Genomic DNA, 23,530 nt, shown 5'->3' with positions numbered 1-23,530 from the left:
GGCTAGGAAAACAGTACATATTCCACTACTATTCAACATTTTGTGAGGCAAAGTACAGAATTTAGGAGACAAGAGAAAGTTAGATAGAATCTAAGTGATAAAAAGTAATGAGTGGACCGGAAAATACAATCAGGAAACGTTTGTTCATATCTTTACGTATCAGAATTAAAGGGGCACTTGATGTGATTCACACGCAGCAGTTTTCCAGTAAAAAAAAAAAAAACCATCATCACCAAAAACCTTTGTTTACAGGTAACCTGTGAAACACTGTTATTATAGGAGCTATATAGGAGCTTACAAAAATGAACAACAGAAATATCAGCAGCTTTTATATAGGATATTCAAGGGATCTATGCTAATACATAGGGCCCATCTACATGTCTTCTCTCCGTGATATCTTCCTTACATGAGATTTCATGGTACAACCGCAATGTATACATGGAAAAAGCTTGTAGCCATTTCTGCATTACTGCAGGCATCTTTTCCAGTTGTAAATGGAAAGCATCATGTGAAAAAAGTTGCTTATTTACTTTCTTTGAACTTTAAATTACTAGGAATGAATAAGAAGGAAAGCACCTTACACTATTAAATCCTCCCAACCCTCTAAGGTCTAGCCCTTGCTCAAAATGGCCACAGGACCAGACAGAACACTTGTATAGACTTAGGTTCTTAAGTTGCGCAACTTCAAATCCCTTTTTCAGATGCACTTCCAGCGCAAACTACCCCAAAAGATATTTAAAAGATAAAACATTCTCTCCCTGTTTTTTACTCAATAGTCATTTTATGAACACAGTCTGGGTTCCCCTAGGACACTATGACCTTTACCCTATATAGCAGAACTGAAGTACAGCAGCCAGTCACTTAATATTATAGACAAGGTGATCTAATACATGCATTGAAACTGACGGGCAATTCCAAGAGACAATGAGAGAGACTGAAAGCAAGTCCATCTATTAAATGTATACCTGCCCACCCAACGTGAAACTCTTTTCATGCACATGTCACTTCTTCGTAATTCATATAATCAATGAAAAGAACGTAACTTTTTTCTGCCCAATGGACCAGGCCAGATTTCTAAAGACAACTTTGTTTATTTTCATGATAGTTATTTAGTTCATGGAGGTTTTCCTCACAGAATAAAAAAATCCTGATCCAACATTCTCCCAAGCTATCATTAAGGAACAGCACACTATACACTATAATATTCACAGAAATTGTGTTAAAAGAGAGGGATTTCTATAATAGATTTAACATGGTTGCAAACTCCACACGCTTGCTGCAAACATTTAGCAGCCGATAGGGGTGATAGCATAACTGCGCTGTCAATATTTTGCTCCAAAGTCAGCCTCCATTCTTCCACAAGATTGCAAGTCTTTCTCATTTAGGCAGGCACCTAGCTGATGTGTTAAAAAGGAAAAGAAAATGACATTCTTTTTCATGGGGGTGGAGAAACAAGTATGACTGTAATAAATCCTGTATAAGCCCAAATGGTTGGCAATATTATCTATGGAAAAATTCCACTGGAAGAGTATACAAAACAGCAGATTAATTTTCGGCTAAGAGCCATATGAGTTTTCAGAAGGTGGAAGCCACTGAACCACACACAAAAAGTGTTGACTCACTTAAGCTTTCCTTTTTTCAATGTAAAATGACACATAGTTTCCTTATTAAAAATAAAAAAAAACAATGCTTTATTATTTTCCGCATATCTGTTATTAAGCCGCAAAGAAAACAAAGTTTAGTCACATGTTGATTTGCTGGAGCTACTCCCTTTCCCTTCTGATAAATAATCAAGCCTGCCATCCAGAAAAAACAAAATCAGTGAGCTGGGAAATCTGATGGTCTTCAAATAGACTGAGATGCCAAGAAAGGCAGCAGACTACTGTTCCCACAGGGAGCTTGGCTGCCCTACACCTACACTAACATCTGAGTAAATAATTGTAGTCATTCTTTCCATTTTCTCCATGCAATTACTCTTAAACAAATCGTTCTCAAAGCACTTACAATCATCCTTTTCTTTCTCCTATCAGAAACTTATCCCAGAATTGAGTAATTTGAATATTACCCCACATTTTCACAAGTATGGGAACACACACAACCTTAAATGATGGTTGCAGTTTATCAGAATAACAGTCTTTCCCTCCTCTGGATCTTCTCTGTAGGGCTTCTTTCTTTAAAGTCTTAACATAACAGACCTCACAGAGGGTGTGTGTTTGTTTTTTAAAGTTTCCCTTAGGATGCTTTTTCAGACTGCATTTTCCATTTTCTCTTATGCTTTGTGGCTATGACACAACTTCTTCAAGCGATTGGATGAAAAGTTATCTATCAACGTTGATGGACTTTCCGAGAAGACACAAGAAGATGCCAACAGAATACTGCATGGTTTATTAAGCCACATGAACAAAAAGGGTAGAAAAGGGTGCACATGTTATAACATGAGCTACAGTTATTAATCAGTACCAGCTATGGACAGTGCCAAGTTTCACAGATATTAGAGTCTGAAAATCTGGAGAGGTGTCCCTGACATGAAAGTTAACAGTCATTCTGCCTGCCATTCCAACCCCCGCCCCCCAACTTTCTATAGTATCAGAAGTCTAGACGGCAATCACATGAATAACGGCCATGCTTGTCTTAGCAGCCTGAATTTTTTTATTAGTATTTAATTTGTATAAGTATTAACAAGAATAATTCTCACATAGACAATCATAATGCAAACACATTTTTGTGGAAGGAACAGACATTTCTAAAGACAACAGACCCTCACTGACTTCCCCCCTTTTCTGCAGCTGTACAATGTTGAAACAATGACAGGGTAACACACACACACACACACACACACACACACACACACCCCATAGAACACAAGTTCTAACCAAAAATCAACCCTCCTCATGCAAGTGACAGCATAGGACCTCTCAAAATACATACTTGAAAGCAACCGAATACTCCAACAGGGGAAAAAAGTTAGCAGAAGCCAGCTCTCATTTTAATTTTGTTTCCTTGCCCAGCAAGGCAGTAAACAACATGAATCATCTTCTTTCACTCTAAAGCCTCAGCAATTCAATTTTCCTACAGCAAAAGAATGCCTCTGCAAACAAGATAGCAAGTTAAAAGTTTGCTGTAGCTACACGCTGTGCCCTCTTTCCCCTGATCGTTTAAGCAGAGAATATGGAGGAGTTTAACAGAGCAAGCTCTTACTGTCTGTCTCGAGTTTGCTGTCTTCTTGCTGGAGATGTGTTCTGGCTGTTTCTCTGAAGCAGGGGGTTGAAGAATGGTAAAAAGATGTTTGAATAAACAGGAAGTGCTGTGCAGCTGAAGCGCACACTGAAAGGAAAACACACTGGAGCACTGCCCTTTGTAGGCAACAACAGGAGGCTTGCCTCCACAGTAGCAACGTCTGCTTTTATGAAATGACAAAGAAACCACAAGAATTTAAGCAATTTTTCCCCCATCTGCAAAGCTGAGGGATCAGCTGGAGCTTGCAGGTAATTTCAAAGTTGTGTTTAACACTCCAAAAAATTATATTAATTCTACCCTATTAAAGCAGCTGGCCCACAAGCAAAAATCATATATAACAGTGGCAAATGCATCTAAGTTATGCAGCTAGGCAAATTCTTTATTTGTACATAGTTTTGGAAAGCTTGTTTTTCACACTCTTCATGGTACCCACACACTTATGTCAATAAATGTCTGCTAAGGTTGGCCAGACTTCACAGCAATTATTCAGATTCCTTCACAGCATTTTTTTTTCTCTTTAAAATAAATTAGACTTTGAATCTAAGATCTCAGGAGTGCATTCAATACATTCCAGCAGATGCATTCTCTTTCTTACATTTTCCTTTCAATCACTAAAACAAAGTACCTATTTAAGTCCAGATGACTAAGTAAACTGTCTCTCCTTCACCTCCCCCTTCCTCTTCCCCCAGTCTCAATTATCAAAGTCCTGTCTTTTGACATATAGGAGAAATGACAGAGATATCGTCAAGGAAAGTCAACTGGGTTTGGCACTCGAAGGCAGCTTGTAAAGAGATGAACAGTCAAACAGCCATATTCAATAACAGCAGTCTGTTCTTTTTTCCTTTTCCTTTTTTAAAAAAAAAAAGTAATAGAATTCCTTTAAAAAATGTATTGCTGTTGTGGCAATGTGCTCCAACCACTGATATTTGTTATTTAGCATGTACTCTTGGACTGTCTGTCATTCTGGGTGCTAATGCTCAGCTAAAATAACTCATTGGGAGCTGTCAGTGGGATGTTTACACAGGACCCAATCTTTTCTTCATACAAGGAAATTTTTTCTACATTGGAATTCATCTTCTTTTGATCTCACATTCAAAGCAACAGCAGCTTGATAGACATGCAAGTCTGAAAGCAAATCCAGACGCTGAAGATAAACCACCTGAGTATGACAGGCAGGAGCATCTAAAGCTTATAAAAATGAAGAGAACAGCATGTCGTCTGAGTATTACAATAGCAGAAATCAAGAGACATATTAGGTGGAACTGATCAGCCACAAAAACCGTTCAAAAGGCAGATCACAGAAACAGAAAGACTAGGCTGAGAGGGGGGAGAAGTGAAAAGATCTGCTTTAAAGAGGCATCCCCTTCTCTCTAAGTGCCACAGTTTTCTGCTTCTGGCATGTAAACTTGGAGGAAATTGAAGGTTTCTTGTAAAGAGCCTTTACTAACGCAGCAGTTCTCACCTTCAGCTCACCAGTTAATCTTTAAATTAGGCTTCTCAATGTGTAGGCTAAACAAATAAAAAATTTAAAAATGAACAGGACGTTTGGTGAGACACTCTTCAGCTGCAGATGTTCTGGAATGGATATCTGTAGAAACGTAAGCTGCGATCCAAAACACAGTTAAGCATGAGAAAGGGCCCACTGATTCCAATGAGACTTAAAGCACAGTTATCTATTTCTGGGCTGCATCCTTATACAGTAACTAACAGTACTGAAGTACTGCTAGTACAGTATTCATTAATTGTGAAATCGCTTAGAAATGCCACCCATTTATGCTTAGAGGCCCTTAAGAGATCCACTTCTTCAAAATTGGTTGGCAATCTGATTAGCTGCTGGGTTTTCTTTCCGTTGCTAAGATGGTCTTAGTTTGTTAGCGGATATTACTTAAATTGGACTATCCCCGAGACAGTTAAATACCAGAGGAGAAAACGTTTATGTGGAAATGATCACTAAAACTTTCTTGAGGAAAATCCATACATTTTTAATTCCCCCCTTCTATAAGCCTCTTACTTTAATTGAAGTTGGTGAATATAATGAAAAAGTAATTCTCAAACAATTTTGTACTTAGAGATGTTTGTTAACAAACACTGAATGAGCAGGCAGTGTTAGGTTAAAGGGCAGCAGAATTCCACATTATAATTTAGCCTGTGGTTATTTCTGATTAAGAACACCCTCCGGGACAGCAAAGCAAGATCTTCTTTTGCAGCAGGCATAGCTTTTCAAATTAGCCTTTTCCGCATAATAAACCATCAGAAAAAACTGTGAATTTAAAGCTGCATTAAAACAATTTAAAGTTTTGTACTGTTATATTGTGCTTTCTGGGGAGAAAAAACCAACAGAACCCCTTCCTGTATAGTCCCTGAAGTAGAAATATTAAAGGAAAAAAATGCATCCTGAATTCTAAAGGTGTTGTAAGAAAGTCACCTTCTGTCATGCTTATGTAGCTATCTAATGAGCTAAAGGCTGATTATTTATCTTTAAACTGTACTAGTTTAATCTTTTAAGGTCACTACTAATCTGCTTCAACCTTTTTAAAAAATAACAGCTTTCAAGACTTACCGCTAGAACTCACTAAACCTGGGGCTGAATGTCATTGGAACTGATGCTTTTACTTGAAGGAACTAGCTGTGCAAGGTAAACACTGAGCATAAATCTGCCTGTAAATGAGAAGCAAACTGAAGTCTGCATGCTGTGAATGAAGTCAGTAAATAAGACCAATATAAAATCATTCCAAAAAAAAACACAACACAATTATTTCAAAGCCAGGTTGCTAACCTTCTTTTCCTCTAATACACAATACTGAGGTGAGAACTGGGGCAGGAGGGAGAGTGTTGGTAATAATAATTTTGTACAACCATTCAATTGCATTATTAAGTAGCAAAACACAAAAAGAGTGGTCACCAGTCTATATTTCCAAGACACTTTGTTTTTTTCTTTCATTTTTATCCTCAGACTTCTTTGTGGACTTGAATGTCACCATGGACCTTGAATGTGAAATAGCTTCAAGCTAATAGCTCTAATTGCTTGAAGATGTGCAGGCAGGTGAAACCAGATCCCCCAGGCCACTGTAGAGACCAGGAACAACAAAAGCATGTTTACATAGTGGGTTTGAGTTTAATAGACAGTAGAGCTAGATTTCAGACAGCTAGCAAAAACACAGCTAATAGTTGACCTCTTAATGTAGCCCTCTCTTTAAAAACACAAAATACAATTTCCATTTGGTTAAAAAGGCAACATCCTAAATGCCAAGGTTATCAGCCTGACTCCTTGGACATACCTGATGTGGAAACTCTACCTCTACCAAAACAATTGTACCGCTACAATTAGTACAGAGCCACTAATTTGACTCTGTCAGCCCGCTTCTCCGGGGGCTACATTGGCTGCCCATTCGTTTCCGGGCCCAATTCAAGGTGCTGGTTTTGACCTTTAAAGCCCTATACTGCTCTGGGCCAGGATATCATAGAGACCGCCTACTCCCGTACAATCCGGCTCGCCCTCTCAGGTCATCAGAGAAGGCCTTTTTGCAAGTGCCGCCACCCAAGGAGGTCCGGGGGGTGGCTGCAAGAAATAGGGCCTTCTCGGTAGTGGCACCAACATTATGGAACTCCCTTCCCCTTGACTTGAGAATGGCTCCCTCTCTTGAGAGCTTTCGGCGAGGCCTGAAAACACTGTTGTTTAAACAAGCCTTCTGATTTCTGGCCTTCTTAACTTTTTTATACATCTTTTAGTTTTACAGGCTTGATTCCTCGGTGATCTGCTCTTTTACTCTTTTAATCTGACTGCTGTTTTTATGGCCCTGTAGTGTGTTTTTAAATGTTTTTATCTGCTTGTATTAATGTTTTTAAAATCTATTGTTTTTTTTAATATGTTGTTAGCTGCCCTGGGTCCCGTTAGGGAGAAGGGCGGGATAAAAATAAAGTTTTATTATTATTATTATTATTATTATTATTATTATTATTATTATTATTATTATTATTACCAAAACCAGAAGTCAGCTTAAATGTCGTACCGCATGAGATAGTTTTGCCACTTGAAGTTTGAATGGAATATTTTTCAACACTGGTCTTTCCAGCTGGCCTGGAATATATAGCAGGTATCATATCTAGAAATAGTGGGGAGGGAAAAAAGAACCTATGAGCACCTGTAGAGAATATAGCCATATCAGCTTCATTGCTATAGTTAAAACTCCAATGTGTATAAATCACACTCCACTTTCCTGATACTTTCAATGATGTATTTGGTTTCTGCCTGGCCTTGATTACTGTGGGTGGCATCCATAGTCATGCTCATGGAAGAAGTTTTAGTCCTGGTGATGCTCTACAATGTTGCTCAGCTACTCAGCTACTAGATGAATAGAGTGTTTTGTTGTGCAATACGCCTTGTAAAAACACTGGCACAGTGAGTATGTGCAAGAGGCAGTGCAATGAGTGTGTCTAAGAAGCACTGCGACCAGTTGTGAGATATCTTTCCCTAGCAGAACCACAACTCTGGAACAGAGGTAACTTTCTCCTCATAAAAGCCTTACACAACACCCATTCATGTAAGAGGATTTCTGAAGCAGAAGACACCACTGGATGCCATTCAGTACACTGGATGGTTCTGTTGATAAAATCATGTTTTCCAAAATGCAGTACCCGAGAACCTGGAGTATAGATGGGAATGTCTTTGGAAGGCTATTTGCATGCTCTGAAAGAGGAGATTTTTGAGGGAAAGCTGCTACTGTTTGGCCAGCAATCAACTACAGTATATACTGTCATCTATCTGAAATGAAATAGATAGGCTAGACAGTGACAACAAAAAGTGTCTAAAATGAGAAGCACTAAGGTTCTTGTCTGAATAGGCAGGAAGCACTACGCTACTGTGGGGAGGGGGCATTATGAATTTCGAAGTGCAGAGCTGAATCCTGGAAGAAGAGTAAATGAAGTCATGTGATGAATCTTGGATTATCTTCCCTGTGTAACAAAGACAAATCCTGCAGCTTTTATTTAGGGAAGATACTATACATCAAATCCTGGTCTGCTATTGGTAAAGCAATGGGTAGTGGGGAAGCACATTAGGAATGGGGAAAAGGATTCTGAACTCTTTCCATCACCTATACTTCACCATTTCAAAAGCGCATTTAAAAGTCATTTTCCTTCAGTGAGGTTCCAAGCCTGGAAGTAATTCCTACAGGGAGAAAACCAGTTAAAAAGGAAGAGGTTTCAGGTAGAAAACTATGCATGGGAGAAGGGTTCAGCACTTGATTCCCTCCAACATCAACTATAATGTACTTGGAACTGCTCCATCCCTTTTCAGTGTATAGAGACTTGGTGGCAGGCTGGATCCTGACACATAGGTCTGACACTGTCATTTTTAGATTGGCCATACAGAGAGCAGAATTTGACACACAGAAAAACAAAATTGTTTTCCAAGAAGCAATCAGGCACTACAATGAACTTGAATAGGTCATTTCACAATCTGGAGGACATAAGAGAAAACAAAATAAAATAATAATAATAAAGGTACTTCTGGAGGTCAAAGCACAAAAGGTGTTTACCAGAGGCGTAGCCTAGCATGTAAACACAGCAAATAGGCTATATGTATGTATATACCCACACTTTCCCCAATTGCTTTGAAATTTGTTACAAAGTCCAAAACATGGATTCTTGCTTGATAAAAAACCAGAAACAGGGTAAGAACAGAGGCAACAAGGAAATGGCAATGGTGGCTGGTGGGATGTGTAAGACAGAATAAACCTGAAGATGATCCTCTGGATAGGATTATAAGGCTCAAATCCTATACACCAGTGGTTCTCAAACTGGTGGGTCGCAACACACCAGTTCATGTAAAGGTTCCCCCGACTTTTAAGGGGCGGGAAAAGGGGCAAGAACAGGGACGCAAACCCCAGGATTGTGTCACGGGGGGTGAAGGGATGTGTGTTTTCACTTATTTTTACTAATTTCGGGCTGCTGGAGGCTGCAGGAGGCGTGGGAAGCTCCACACAGCCCTCTGCAGGCTCCCCAATGCTTGGAACGTTGAGAAATAAGTGGGCAAAAAGCACTTCCTGGTTGTGATGCAAAGAGAAAATGCTTTTTGCCCACTTATTTCTCAATGTTCCAAGCATTGGGGAGCCCTGCAGAGGGTTGCATGGAGCTCCCCGCGCCTCCTGCAGCCTCCAGCAGCCAGAATTAGTAAAAGTAAGTGAAAGCACACACCTCCTCATCCCTCCCCTTGCAAAGACTTACTTAGGGAGTAAATCTCACTATGTTTGAGAACCACTGCTATACATACTTACTCAGGAGGAAGGCTGCAGACCTAGACACACTTTGCTAGCAGTACGAACCACTGAATTCAATGGGACGTACTTCTGAATAGACACACGTATGACTGAACTGTAAGGCCATCAACATTATAGAACATAAGGAAAATGATGGATGACTTGAGATACTGTTACATAAAATGGTTTTCGAAACAAAAAGTTAACTGGAGACAAAAATAATCAGTGAGTTCATAGAAAGGGGGGAAACCTCTCACACTCAAACAGAAACCATCTTTCCTTGTCAGGCTGATTCACAAGATTTCTACTGATAAAAGGGTTTTGCATTTGGGAGTCTTGGGGAAATGGACTACCAACAATATAGAAGGAAGAAATAAACATATGGATCTTTCCAGTGATCAGAGTTCATGGGTGTTAGAGCCACTTTGTACACTGTTGGTTTTTTTCAGCACATGCAAATAGAAAACAGACACATGCACAAAACTTGTTTTCTGTAAACGGGACAATTTGCCAAAAGTGGAGATGTTTTGTTTTGCTTTTCTTAATAGAAAGTGTAGTCAATGGGGAGTATTACGGTACTTAATTGTGGAGAACAACAGTAACTCAGAAAACAAGCTATGACTGGTAAACATTTTGCCTCCTTCCGTCTAGTCAACAGTATCACATGCATACAGAGAAAGAGGGAGGGAGAGAGGGAGTTGTTCAAAGGAGATTGCCAGCAATGGAAGATTTTTTTTTTCTTTTCCTTTTTGGCAACTGAAAGAGTTCGGCATTGAAAAAACAGTGTCAATTTAAAGATTTAGTATAAACTAGCTCAAGCCTGTGGGAGGAACACTAAGTGGAAAAAGTAAACATGGTCCTCCCAAGTAGTTCCTTTCTGAGCTCTACACACAGTCCGTGCCTGGTACCACAGGCTGCCCTGCACATGGAGGAGGTCAGCTAAGCTATGCTAAACTGACAGGTTCCGTTTACAGCAGGGCCAGCACTTTGTTTGGATATATTGGCCTTGGTCACCGCCAGCTTAACAACAGATGGCTAGAAAACTTTCATTATGTTGCACAGGGCTGAACTGCAAACAATCACAGAAAAACTGTGAAAAGTTTAACTCCCTCCCAGCCAACTAGAAAGGAGCTTGGCAAGCAAACGCAGAAAGACAAGGAGAAGCTCCGGGTGAGGGGCTGTCATATTAAAATTGGCAAAATAGGCAGTGTGTGCTTTTCAATTAATTAAAGTGAGATGTCATGATTAATCACATTTGTACATGATCCGCTGGATGCTCCCCAATAGGAGCTGTATGACAGTGAGCTTCCCTAAGGGTTCGTTCAGGCAGTGCTTTCTATGCTCCTTGTTCAGTACAGTAGCACACATGGAGGAGTTCAGGAAGCATCTGGGGAAAGGCAAGCACCTTTTTGTCTGACATATCCCCCGAACAAGTGCAACAAGCCAAGCACAGCTCACATAAGCTGGCAGAGATCAGAACAGACTGCAAAAAAGAGCTGAAATGAAGCAGGACTCCCAGCCCCTAAAGTAAGAGCTACCAGGATAAGCCCCAATATGAAACAAGGAGAACTTTTTTCTTTTTCTATCTCAAGACTAATGAGCACAAGTAATGCAGTATGAAAGGCTATCTCTGTTAGTCCATAGTGTCATCAACATTTTTTTCCATAGGGGAGTTCTACTTATAAAGGTATATTCCACCTTTTTTTGGCCAAGAAGCTCAAGGTGTTACATATGGAAGTTACCCCATTTAATTCCTTCAGAAGAAGGCTAGGCTGAAAATGGCTCTTGACAATATCATCCAGCAAGCTTCAGGGATGGCTAAAGATCCAGACCCCCAGTTTCAGTCCAACATTCTTACACAATACTCAGTCCTAGCTTCCTCCTCCTTAAGCAATGAGCATGAGAATTATGGGTGCCAAAGTACAATGAACAAGTGACAGATTTCTAAGTGTTCTATGCCTTTGTCTCTTAACCCTCTGAAAACTGTTTCTCTGGAGTTGTATTTGCCATTTGACAATATAGCAAAACCAGTATTGATTTTATATAAGGAGCTCTTTAAAAGATGGTTGCTCACCTCTGCAAAATATCCATCCTTTTTAGCATGCTGTCGTCAAGGGAAGGAAAGGCTGCCAAATAAGCTAACACCCAGATTTAAATGCGATTTAACCAAATCTGTATATAATTTAAATATTCATTACTGTGATTTGATTCATACGCACCCTAATATTGTCTAATGTTCCAAGGCGGGTTATAAATGTACCTTGTGGGGTTTAATTCAATTGGCAATCTTATATATGTCTCATCACAAGCAACACATTCTTCCATATTATTCAAGAAATGAACAAATCTGTTTCTCCACAAATGTATTTTAGAAGCAACTCTTTCCTGTTATTGAAAGAAAATTGTGTTTATGACTCCTTTAGCATAGTGTAAACTCATAAACGTCAACAGAGAGTACAAGGAAAACTGTCAACTAAATATTGTTTCCTTCATGAGCTGCTCTTCCAAGTCAATTACGCCTTTCAACTTCTGGGGCATTGTATGATAAACTGGCAGTAAAAATCATTCACATTAATATACCATGGTGCCTTGCCTGCAAAAGGTAATTAAAGAAGTAAATGACTCATAAGAATAGACATATTAGCTGCAAAATGAAAGGCAACTGAGCTGCCACATGAAAATATGTACCATTAAGATACTGCATTTTCATATTCCTGTAATCAGCTTCAGTAGACTAATGCTTATTTAATCCAGTTCTCTGCTAAGTCCATCAACAACTGTTTTTTGCTGTTTTCTCCTTGACTGAACATTATGTGTGCAGGTTTGGAATAAATACTGCAATGAGATTTTTGCATATGCAGTTGAAGAACAGGTTTTTACTTTATAAAAAAAATTAAAAATAAGATGAAACTATTTCTTTCTCTGTCTCTCTCATTCTTTACACACACAGAGGAAAGTATAACACAGAAGGTTACAGCAAACATATTTAATATCCAGACAAGATTCTTTGACCTCACAATCCAGTATTCACATTTTCTGATACATAAAACTATGAGCACACAAGAAAGCTCAGCCACGCTTCCTTTCCCCAATTTTTTTCTTCATTATTAAACACTCGGTTTTGTTAATAAGTCCTTTCATTATAGCCAGAAAAATAAGAACAATTTATTCTAATTCATTGTTCAAATTCACACCTGGAATGATGTTGGAGAATAAAAAATACATATAATGCAACAAAACTCTGGAAGTAAGTGTAAAGAAGAGTGGTCCGGGGATCCTGCATCAATTTGCCAGGGCAAACCCATTCATTCTAATACATCATTGATTGTCATGATGATTTGAGGATGGTGCTGCATGTAGAAAGAGTGCTGTAGTTCAGCCTTCTAATAAGCCTTCTTTGTCACTTCACCTGCCTTCTCCATTTGGCTGCCAATTTTTAATTGTGTTTCCATCTCTTCAGGTTCAAAGTAAAAATAAAAATAAGAAAACTAATCCAAGCAAATATTAAAAGCACATTAACAGAGCACTCCAACTTAGCCGGCTTCAGTAAAACTGAGTGTGGTATAACGCTTGGGAAAACTGAGGTTCCTAGCATGGAAACAAGGGACTGCCAAACACTGCTATAGACCAGTCATTTTCAAACACTGTGCTATGGCACACTGGTGTGCCGCGGATGGTATGAAGGTGTGCCACAAGAATTTGGGGGAAGGGTCATTTGTTAGAAGGGCTGCTGGGGGTTTGCGAGCCTCTGCTGTCAATGGGTGTGTACCTTATCAATTTTCAAAAAGCTGATGGTGCGTCTTGACAATTTTAGCGCCTTGTCAGTGAGATGAAAAAGGTTGAAAATCGCTGCTATAGACTATACATTTGAAGGCTAAATGAGGTCCTTTCACAAGAGCATTTCACTTTACTTTTTCTAGGACTGCTTTTATGGACTGCAACACTCAGGTGTAGTGAGCAGGGGCAAGGCTTGGTTCACGAAAGACAAAAGCAGCATGCGGAAAAACATGGTAATCTTTCATTCTCAGTAGCAGTTTCTAATTTGGTGATGTTCTGCACTCATTTCAAACATAGTGACACTGCTGGCAGTCATGTATATGTGCTTGTGTGTGGGCAGCAAAGAATGTACATGTTTCTGTGAATGTGTCCATATGTGTCCTTCGGTAAAAAAGAACTTTTCCACACTGATCTGCTATGGTATCTAGACATAAAAGTCACTTTCCTGGGTTTCGTTACATTCTAGCACCACCCTATAAAAGAGAATTTGGGGGCGGGGGACTGTGCAAACCGAAGCAGGCATAATTGTAAATAGCTCCCACGAAGTTCTGTAGCACAAATGACAAGCAAACTCTCCTGTTGTGGACAAGGGAAGCATCGAACCCCTGCTAATTGGGTAAGAGGCACTTTTTCAAGTGGGTGCTCCTTTTTTTAGCACGGGGAGAGTAATTGGCCCACCTCACCCCAGCACTGTCTGTTTTAGTGGCTGTCTGCTGGTATTCTTTTTGCATTTTTTTAGATTGTGAGCCCTTTTGGGACAGGGAGCCATTTAGTTATTTGATTTTTCTCTGTAAACCGCTTTGTGAACATTTAGTTGAAAAGCGGTATATAAATACTGTTGTTGTTGTTGTTGTTGTTGATTAGAGATTGGCCAGGTCAGGCACTGGCTAAGGACCAATGCCCAGCAGAGAGTCAAACTGGTCACTGAATCCTCATCAACAGTGGTGCAATGGTAGTACCAAACACACTACTGTGGGCGAGTGGGAAGCACTGATGCAAAAGGGTAGTGTGGGGCTTTCCCTCATAGCCAAGCAACCTGGCATGAGCACTAGATATGAGAGGTACTATCCTTCCCATGGAGCAGGGGTCCCCAGAATCAAGGAGTGGCTTGAAAGGTCATCCCAATCAAGTCCTCAAGTATACATAGTTTCTTTACCCTGCGTAAAGGCTGCCATTCTTTCCTTTGAGACTTAGGAAGTGGTGTCACTAGGGGGGTGCTGGCCACAACGGGCGATGGGCACAGGGAGGGTGATGCACACTGGGAAGGGTCAAGCACTAAAAAACAGTTTGTAGGAATAATATCATCATGTTATATACCATTTAATGCATAATTTGCAGCAGAATGCAATAAAAAAACTGGAGTGAAATATCTCAATTCTATCAAAAGTTATGGCCAAAAAACCAGAAAAAAATGAAACTGTCTATGTAACTGAAAAGTACATTTCCTTAATTCAAAACAGACCAATGAGATTGTTTGTTCAAAGAGCCCATGAGATGTTATTATGACACAGCATGGAACCAATAAGGTGCTAGTAAGGTGAAATTGGAGGAGGGGTGACACTACTAGTAACGAAAATACTAAAATCACAGAATAATACCATCATGTTGTATACCATTCTATGTGTAATCTACAGCAGAACGTAATGAAAGAAACTGCTTTGAAATATCTCTATTCTACCCAAAAGTATTACCAAAAAACCAGCAGGGGTGGGGGTGGCGTGCTGACCTCCTGCATACATGGCTGGTGGGTTGAGTTTCATCTGATCGGTCACAAGTTGCACCTGTCAGACATAGATTCATAAAACTGGAATCTCATCATGTGATAAATTATAGGAGGAACATGACGGGAAGTGGGAGGAAATGTAAAGTGTTCAGGTTAGGTCAGAAGAAACTACAATAGCACAGCACGCGAATGTGGAAACCAACCGTATGTCCATAGATGGAGTCTTGCCCGTTCCCAAACATTCCCCATCTCATCCCAGCCAGAACCAGAAAACCATTAGTCTGTTTTTCAAGGTAAGGCAACACAACATAGAGTACTGTATTGCAGGTGTACTGTAAATGCATTTGTTTTCATACTTCCCATGTTTCCTGCCAATGACAGTGATGTTGGACCTAAGACCAAAGCAACTTACAAATAACCCCTGGACCTAATGGTAACCCCTGGACCTAATGGAGCTTCTGCATCTTGTTGTACAGAAATATCACACAACTTACCCAAGTAGGTAGCAGTTTTATATGCAATTTAGCAAAGCGATGAAGTGGGGCTAGCAGGAAGCAGGGACATTTACTGGGCCTCCAGCATGGGTGGAGTATAATGAAAAAGCAAACAGAATTTGGGAGCTTATGAATAGGCAAATCTGAGCTTGTAAAGTTCAAATGATAAATGGCAAGTCCAAATTTTTGCAATGTTGTACGTGTACAGCCTTTTCACACAAAAATGTAAAGATGCATTCTGTTTTTAAGCAAGCCATTAAAGTGTTGCTGTTTTCTTATGCACTGATGGAACAGTAATAACCGCTTCACAGTTTCACTCCACGAAAGCTAGAAATCAATACTACTCGACTGCCAAAATGTTTATCTCCTTTACCAAAAGCAACTGAGCAACAATACTATTTAAGCTTTTCATACTTGTTCACATATTTCTCAAAGTACAAAATAAAACACAACTACTTAAAACTGTGTTTGTGGCGGAACTGAGTGGATGTCTTCAAAGCAAAGTGTTTTTTTAAAAAAAGTAACAATTCAATGCATACTTCTCTGGAAGTAAGTCCCATTAAATTTAATGAGACTTCTGAGTAAACATGCTTAGGCCTGCATTGTAAGCATTTTCAACTGTGTTTAATAGATATGGTTCTCATTCAAAGAATTATGAAAACTGGAATGGCCAGGGACTTCTAATTAAAACACACACACACAAAATAGTCTCACAAAACTATACTTTGCAGACAAATGCCACCATGGTGGTTTAAAATTTTAGCATAAATGTGCTTTGAGACAATGCAAGACTATTCTGTTTGGCAGTGGTTTGAAATAATCCTGGTTAGAACCTACATAAGAAGTCAGAACATCGAAACTTCTGCCTCAAGCCCTATCACTAACAAGGGATCTTCCAGATGGAATCACTACAACCTCATCTTTATTCTAGTCTCAGGCTAGGGCCAAAAGCCACAAAAGACCTGCTCTGGAGAAAGTGTATACATGTGAATACACCAAGAATAAGGGAATAGAATGGTCAAGGAAAACAGGAAGGGACAGAGCTACACATTCCCAGTGATGTCCCAGTGACGAGACCAAAGAAATTGATGAGAAACAGGTTACTGAATTACGGACAATGGAGGCTTTTGGGGGTCTTTTTTCATGGTTTCAAATACACTGTTGGAAGGCCCTCGCATCTCCTCATGTAACATGATGCTTTCTGGGGAGTAATTTGCAATACTCCCCAAATTTTGGACACTGTATGAAGACACAAAATCAGAATTGTTAAAAACCCTGTGCAGATATGCTCTAAGCCGTGGGTGCCCAAACCCCGGCCCTGGGGCCACATGTGGCCCTCAAGGCCTCTCAATGCAGCCCTCAGGGAGCCCCCAGTCTCCAATGAGCCTCTGGCCCTCCGGAGATTTGTTGGAGCCCACACTGGCCTGAGGCAACTGCTCTCAGTGTGAGAGCAACTGTTTGACCTCTCGTGTGAGCGGTGGGACGAGAGCTTCCCGTTTCATGTCTGTGATGCAGTAGTGGCAGCAAAGGAAAGGCCAGCCTTGCTTTGCGCAAGGCCTTTTATAGGCCTTGAGCTATTGCAAGGCCTACATTCATTCATATAAGTTCATCTTTAATATATTCATTTATGTATACTCATATAAATGTATTCAAATTTTAAATGTAAATGAATTCTTTTTTTCCCCGGCTCCTGACACAGTGTCAGAGAGAAGATGTGGCCCTCCTGCCAAAAACTTTGGACACCCCTGCTCTAAGCAAACAAGGAGATGGGTTAAGAGTTTGCTGCTTGAGGCATTCAAGATATGCACATAAGGAGATGTGAAAGGGAATGGAAGGAGCGCTTAGGAACTGCTTGTGCCTTCTTCAGGAAGTCCAACTCACACATTTACTGGCATGTCTTGACTACAGATGAATGCAGACTTTGCAGGTGGCAGTTGTAACCCTTACCCAGAAAATGCTTGACTACTGAGAAGGACAAGTGCCCACAGGGACCCTGTCATTGAGTGCAGTGTCAGTGACAACTCTGAGTATAGATTTTCATTGCTTGTGTGGAACTGTGCATGATAACGCAGAGAATGGTAATGTTCATCTCTGTGTGTGCATTAGTGACCTGAAGAGCTCTGGAGCAGACTGAATAAGTGTAACAGATCTCTATGTGCATGACTGGGATTTTCTTTCCAAAAGAGAGATGATGGGGGGGAGGCGAATCCTCATATTATGTTCTAGAAACTGAACTGTATTTTCCCTATATACTGTTAGTACTCCTACCTATTGCGAGTTCTTCAAAAATGGAGTCTCAGTCATTATTTATGTTGTATTATTGCTTCTCCATTTGAGCAGACATCACTTGGTGCCCACAATTAATGAGCTCTAGTCCGTTTTCTAATTAAGGAACAAAGATTCTTGTATGGTAGATATAGAAAGCAACTGTCTACAGAAGGCATTTAAACAGAGAAGAATCCTTCTAATTACCTTAAAATAGGATTTTTGATATCTATGAACATAATAGGATCAAGAAATTAGACCATTTGCAACATCAGTTACAAATAAGCCTTTAATAAACACTGTGAAAAGGTAATAATGCATTAACACACACACGAATATCATTTCTTACATTTTTTTTAATTAATGTGTTTGTACTTGGCATAATGAAAATGCAGCACATAAATTATATTATGACTATAGGACATCATACCTGAAAAGAGGAAAAATTAGAAGGTAGCTATTAGAGTATAAAATACCTTTAGACTACAGTCGATTAGGATTCAAACATGTAATTAAGAAAGTCAGAAAGATAACCTCACTTTATACGGTAATTAGGGCTGTTGGAAATAGGATACCATCTCTTAAAGTGTTACAAATATACCACACCACTAAATAATCTGTACTGCTGGGAAAGAATACTTGCGATCAAGGGCAAAGCTGCTATACACTGAGGTAACAGCAAATGACAGACTGTTGTTCAAGTCCATTAGCTGCTATGTGATAGGAGCACATTCACTAGCACACGACCTGTGAAAAATCTTAGATCTCTTTAAATCTTTGAATTGGATTGCTGCATTAATTCTTAAGAACTGCAATCCTTCAACCAAGTCAAATTACCCTCATTAACAGGGGGAAAAACTGCCTCTGCAATGTTTTTTAAAAAAAGATATTTATTACCTATAATCACTTTCCCTTACTGCTTGTAGAACTATTAAAAATGGTTAAAAAAATTGGGGGGAAGGGGCAGAAATTCAAGCTGTGCTTCAGACATTAGGTGGGAATGTTAATAAACCCTCGAATCATATGTAGAAATTAAAATGCACACAGATAAAGGTATCAGAACAAAAGAAATCTCAATTAATCTTGAGGAAAGGATAAAGATTTGGAATGATCTTTGTCTGCTACTGACACAAACGCATAGGTGGGGTAAAAATTATCCCATTATCTGAGGCTTGATTAGAACACTACTTCATAATTAGACATGTTAGAAGTATTGTCATCAACCAGAAGATTCATGTACTAACTAAAAGGTCTCAGAAGCCAGTTCAAGACTTCTACTCATTAACAACATCTGCTATTAATGTTTAACTCTCATAAACATCCACAAGGGCGTTCAGCATACAATAAAGATTTAAAACAAATATTTTGTTGTTCTGTTATTGTCCTTGTGGAGATCTGCGGCAATCCCACAAAGGTCGAGAACAGTTAAAAACAACCAGGCAAGATAACAGAAGAGTGTTTGTTCTTTGTAAGAGAGGATCTTGCTCTTTCAACACCACGTAATCATTTATTATAAAACTGAAAACAAAAAAAGTTTGCAGGGATTTCCCCTCCCCCCAAGGGCACATTATTTTGCAGAAATTTTAAAAAATCATGCTCACACATCATGAGATTTCATTAAGGAGGATGAGCGAGCTTTGGAAAGGGGGGTTAATGGAAGGTAAATCATTACAAGATTTGATGTTGAAGTACAGAGGTTTGCCTCCACATTGACCAATCAAGATCCATTGTCCCTGCCATCCAAAGTAATGGGACAGGACTGAACCATAGCTATAAGAACACAACAGTACACCATCTTTTCAAGGTGCACAAGTTAACCACACTTGAAGACTATAGCTATGTCCCTAATATTTTCCCTTTGCTGTTGCTTCCTAATTTATCTATGTAAATTTTCCATAAACAAGTTCCTAGACCAAGGGTGGTGTCGGGTCAGGCACTGGCCAAGAGCCCACAATCAACAGGGAACTCACATGGCCAGGATGACCCTGAACCCAGTAGCAGTGATAGTGGCCATTAGATACAGACGGGGTGTCATGAGGACCGTGCAGGGCTTTGGTTCAGGACTCACAACAACCTGGTGCAGTCATGGATATATGGCAGTGATCACCAAGTAGCAGCTTCCAGGCTGCCTTGAGGGGCAGTACCTAACCCCCCTGTTGCAATCCAGTGGCAAAAGTGTAGTGTAGAAGGGAATTTTATATGCTGCCATGAAATTTGCAAGTCTATTACAGGATTTAGTAATATAGCCTTAGAGCAGGGTGGTACAACACGTGGCCCACCCCATCTTCCTACTTCAGCAACATTTCAATCTCCCTATTGTGCCATTGGCAGAAGAGGCTGCTGCCCTGTGGCCAGCACAACTTGCCATTTCCTGCAGTGGCTCATTTGCATACGATATAGCAGCATGTTTTGTGATGCTGCAACTTGGCCTGTGCTGCTAGAACCCTAGTTCTGGCAGTGCAGTCCAACCATAGGACTGGGTTGTTAGAAACACTGTTGGAATGGAGTCAAAACCATAAGATCACCACAGCAGTGGACCTCCCCAGACCTGCACCCGGGGCAAAGGTCTGTGATGGCGCCCCTGTGGGCTGTCCGTGCCCCCCATGTGAAAATCTGCCCCCCTACTCACCTGAGGCTCACAGAACCTCATGCAACCTGAGCCCGCATTGGAGAAGCCTCTCTGAGGTTCCCTGACACTATAAACTGTTCTTCCAGAAAATCAGAAGCTGACCCCATCATGAACCTTGGAGAGGTTTCCGTGGGGTCCTAGAGGCTTGCGCCTCCGGCATTTGCCCCATCAGACCTAATGGTAGGTCCACAACTGGATCACCAGTGTCATATTGCCCATACATTAAAAATGCCTTCTGTCCTGAGAGGGACACTAAGGGAAGGGTACACTGTGCTCCCAGCAGCTCCTTCATGTATCTGATTTCCCTCTGCCCATCATAACAGCCAATATTTCACTACAGTACAGCAAATGGGAAAGGCATGACATATCTTTATGAAGTAAGAGTGGGGAAGATTATCTTCTCCTCAGTGGCCACCAGCAAAATTTTATCACTAATTCTTATATATAAACTCTCTCCACACTCCCTCAACGTGCACCCAGAATTGTTTTACAACAGCTTCAACTTTTTGTGCCAGACCCCAATGAGACTGGGGACTCACCACTGATCCTGCTGCCCTTCCCCGGTGCTCCCCCATTTCCCCTACCTCTTGAATTCCTTACCCTCCTCCCCACTCAACACCTTCAAAATTTGGTAAAAAAACTATGATCCAATTGTGATGGCTTTTAAGAAACATATAGGAAGGATAGGGAACTGAAAACTACATCAAGTATGTGTTTCTTTTCTGTGGAAAAGGCAAATTGTAGATAAATGTACACAGATGCATGCATGAGAGAAACAAAATGATTACTTTCAAGATTTCAAATATTCACTAAGGGTCCATCTTCCTTTGTACGTAAGGGACTGACTGCCTTTGAAAATCTTTTTCCATACATACTCCAGAACAGTGGTTCTCAAACTTTTTGGTCTCTGGAGCCTTTCACATTCCTCAGAGGAGTCTCAGGGAACCCCACCGGTGCATGCATGGAGTCAGGGTCCCAGGGAACCCCAGAGCACTGGTACATGTCTGGAGTGGTGCAGTACTGAACCCAATGCTGAATACCACTGAAGAGCCAGAATAGGAGGGGAATGAGGAAAGAGAGCCATGAATGAGGGAGGAGCAAACAGGGCAGGGGGGGCAGATGGTACCCACTTAAGGTGTGCTCATGGAGCCCCAGGGCTCCTAGCAGCACACTTTGGGAAACACTGCTCCAGAATAAATACAGGTTGAGTCTCATTATTTGAGAGGGTTCCCTTCCAAGAACTCAGTGGATGGCAAAAAAATGCACTATAACAAATCAATTTAAAAAACAACCTCTTTGTTCTGGTGATTTAAAAACAGCCTTGCTGACCTTTGTAATGCACACAGAGGCCATCATTCTCTCTCCAGAAAAGGCAGCAATCCCTCCCTTCACCATGAGCCCCAGTAAGGGGGAAAGAATGGAGAAGGTGATAATCGCTGCCATTTAGCCTTAGTTCACGTGCTGGGGGGGATGGGAGGAGTGAAGCCTGCAGAGAGAGTGATTGATGGATTGTCAGCCGGCTGCCTTCTCTGGCATTATTAGACTGTTTTCCTTTAATTTAAAGGGCCCTTCTCATCAACTTTGAAAAATCTGTGGATACTTAAGGTTATACCTGTAATAACTTGTATGACTGTCTCTCTGCAACAGTAAAAAGCTGTTTTTTAAACTGTGATTTTAAAGGGGTGCATTTTTTCCCTTCTCCAGGGATCAGCACATTCCTTCTCATTTGCAGGGGCCATTCGTATTGAGTCAAATCCGTGTATTAAAAAATCCGTGTATAACAAGGCTGGACCTGTACTACATTATTTCCCCTTTCATATACTCAACAGGATCTGAACCCTAATGGATCCATATGTACAAAACAGGTAAGCCATCCAGTCTACTCAGACCACCTCAGCTGCCAGTTTGTTTGCATGCTAGCATGCAAAAGAGACCAAAAGAGAGCATACTAGCATAATACATGGGAGTGGTGTGGCATTTTCTAAAATAAATGTAAAAATACAAAGTGATCTAACTGGTTGCCGCTGCCTTATCAAGCTTCTTCCTATCACTAAGCTTTTCAAAATTTCAGCTCACTATTTTGAATGAGCTTAGTATGTACAACATATGCCATATTGTTGACACTTCTGTAGATGTACTGCATGCCATATGCCTAGAACAGCAAAAGAGATGAGGGAACTGAGTAGCAATACTGAAAGGATAACAGCTACACCATGTCAAACTAATTTGACTATACAACTCCACCTATGTGCTTTCTTTTGAATATATAATACTAATCTTATTTTCCACTAGTCCCACAGAAATGCATTCAGTGCATCTCATCTACAAAATCCCAATCATCACATGTATGTTAAGCAATAAATACATATTTGAGTTGGCCAGGAGGATTATGAAGGATAAATATGTGGTAGAATCTGAGGGTGACTATTGTCACCGTACAAGTGAACTATTAAGTGAACATATGAAAATGAATAAGTTATAAATATTGGCAACAAACTACTTATAAAGACTGACACTTAAGTGTAACCTTTGCTCCTCCTAAATGTTCCAGGTTTTTTTTACTCTCTCTCTCTCTCTCTCTCTCTCTCTCCAACCTTAGAACTAAGAACCACATACTGGCTACATTTATAGCAGCATAATCCTATACACATCTACTCCAAAGTAAGCTCTACTGAGTTCAGTGGAACTTAATCCAAGGTAAGTGTGTACAGGATTGCAGCCTAAGGGCGCAATCCTAACCCTTATGTCAGTGCTTCCAGCACTGTCATAAGAGCAATGCAGCTCTGAGGTAAGGGAACAAACATTCTCTTACTTTGAGGAGGCCTCTGTGAGTGACAACCAACTGCAGGATGGAACACATGTCCCATTGGCACCGCTATGCCAGTGCTGGAAAGCACTGACATAAGGGGTTAGGATTGCACCCTAAGTTTAGTTACTGTTTCCCTGATGAGAATTTGAAAAAGGAAAGAGCACATGTTCTTTTTTTTCCCCCACTCTGGTATTTCTTCTGAAAATCTTTTATAAAAGCTTATAAAACTGAAATGTACGAAGGAATGTGATGAAACGGTATTTATAGCAAAAGCTTCTGCTCTCCAGCATTTGACACAGGCACATGTGCATCTTCATTTCTATGTGTTACCTCTGCACA

General features: G+C 40.3%; 1 protein-coding gene across 10 annotated transcripts in view; it reads right to left on the bottom strand.

Annotated features, from left to right (window-relative positions):
• Nucleotides 1-23,530, bottom strand: part of FOXP1 (forkhead box P1) — a 642,114-nt gene that overhangs the window by 189,791 nt on the left and 428,793 nt on the right. Inside the window, exon 1 of one of the 10 annotated variants that reach the window (XM_066617529.1) lies at nucleotides 3,199-3,291. The exons of the other annotated variants lie outside the window; for them this stretch is intronic. The gene's annotated coding sequence lies outside the window, so the exon portion shown is untranslated. Of the gene's footprint in view, nucleotides 1-3,198; nucleotides 3,292-23,530 lie in introns of those variants that run through there. 10 annotated transcript variants of the gene reach the window in all.

The sequence above is a fragment of the Tiliqua scincoides genome, chromosome 2 (assembly GCF_035046505.1).
Source record: "Tiliqua scincoides isolate rTilSci1 chromosome 2, rTilSci1.hap2, whole genome shotgun sequence".
NCBI lineage: Eukaryota > Metazoa > Chordata > Lepidosauria > Squamata > Scincidae > Tiliqua > Tiliqua scincoides.
The sequence above is the reverse complement of the archived record's forward strand: the minus strand, read 5'-3'. Positions and strand labels throughout refer to the sequence as shown.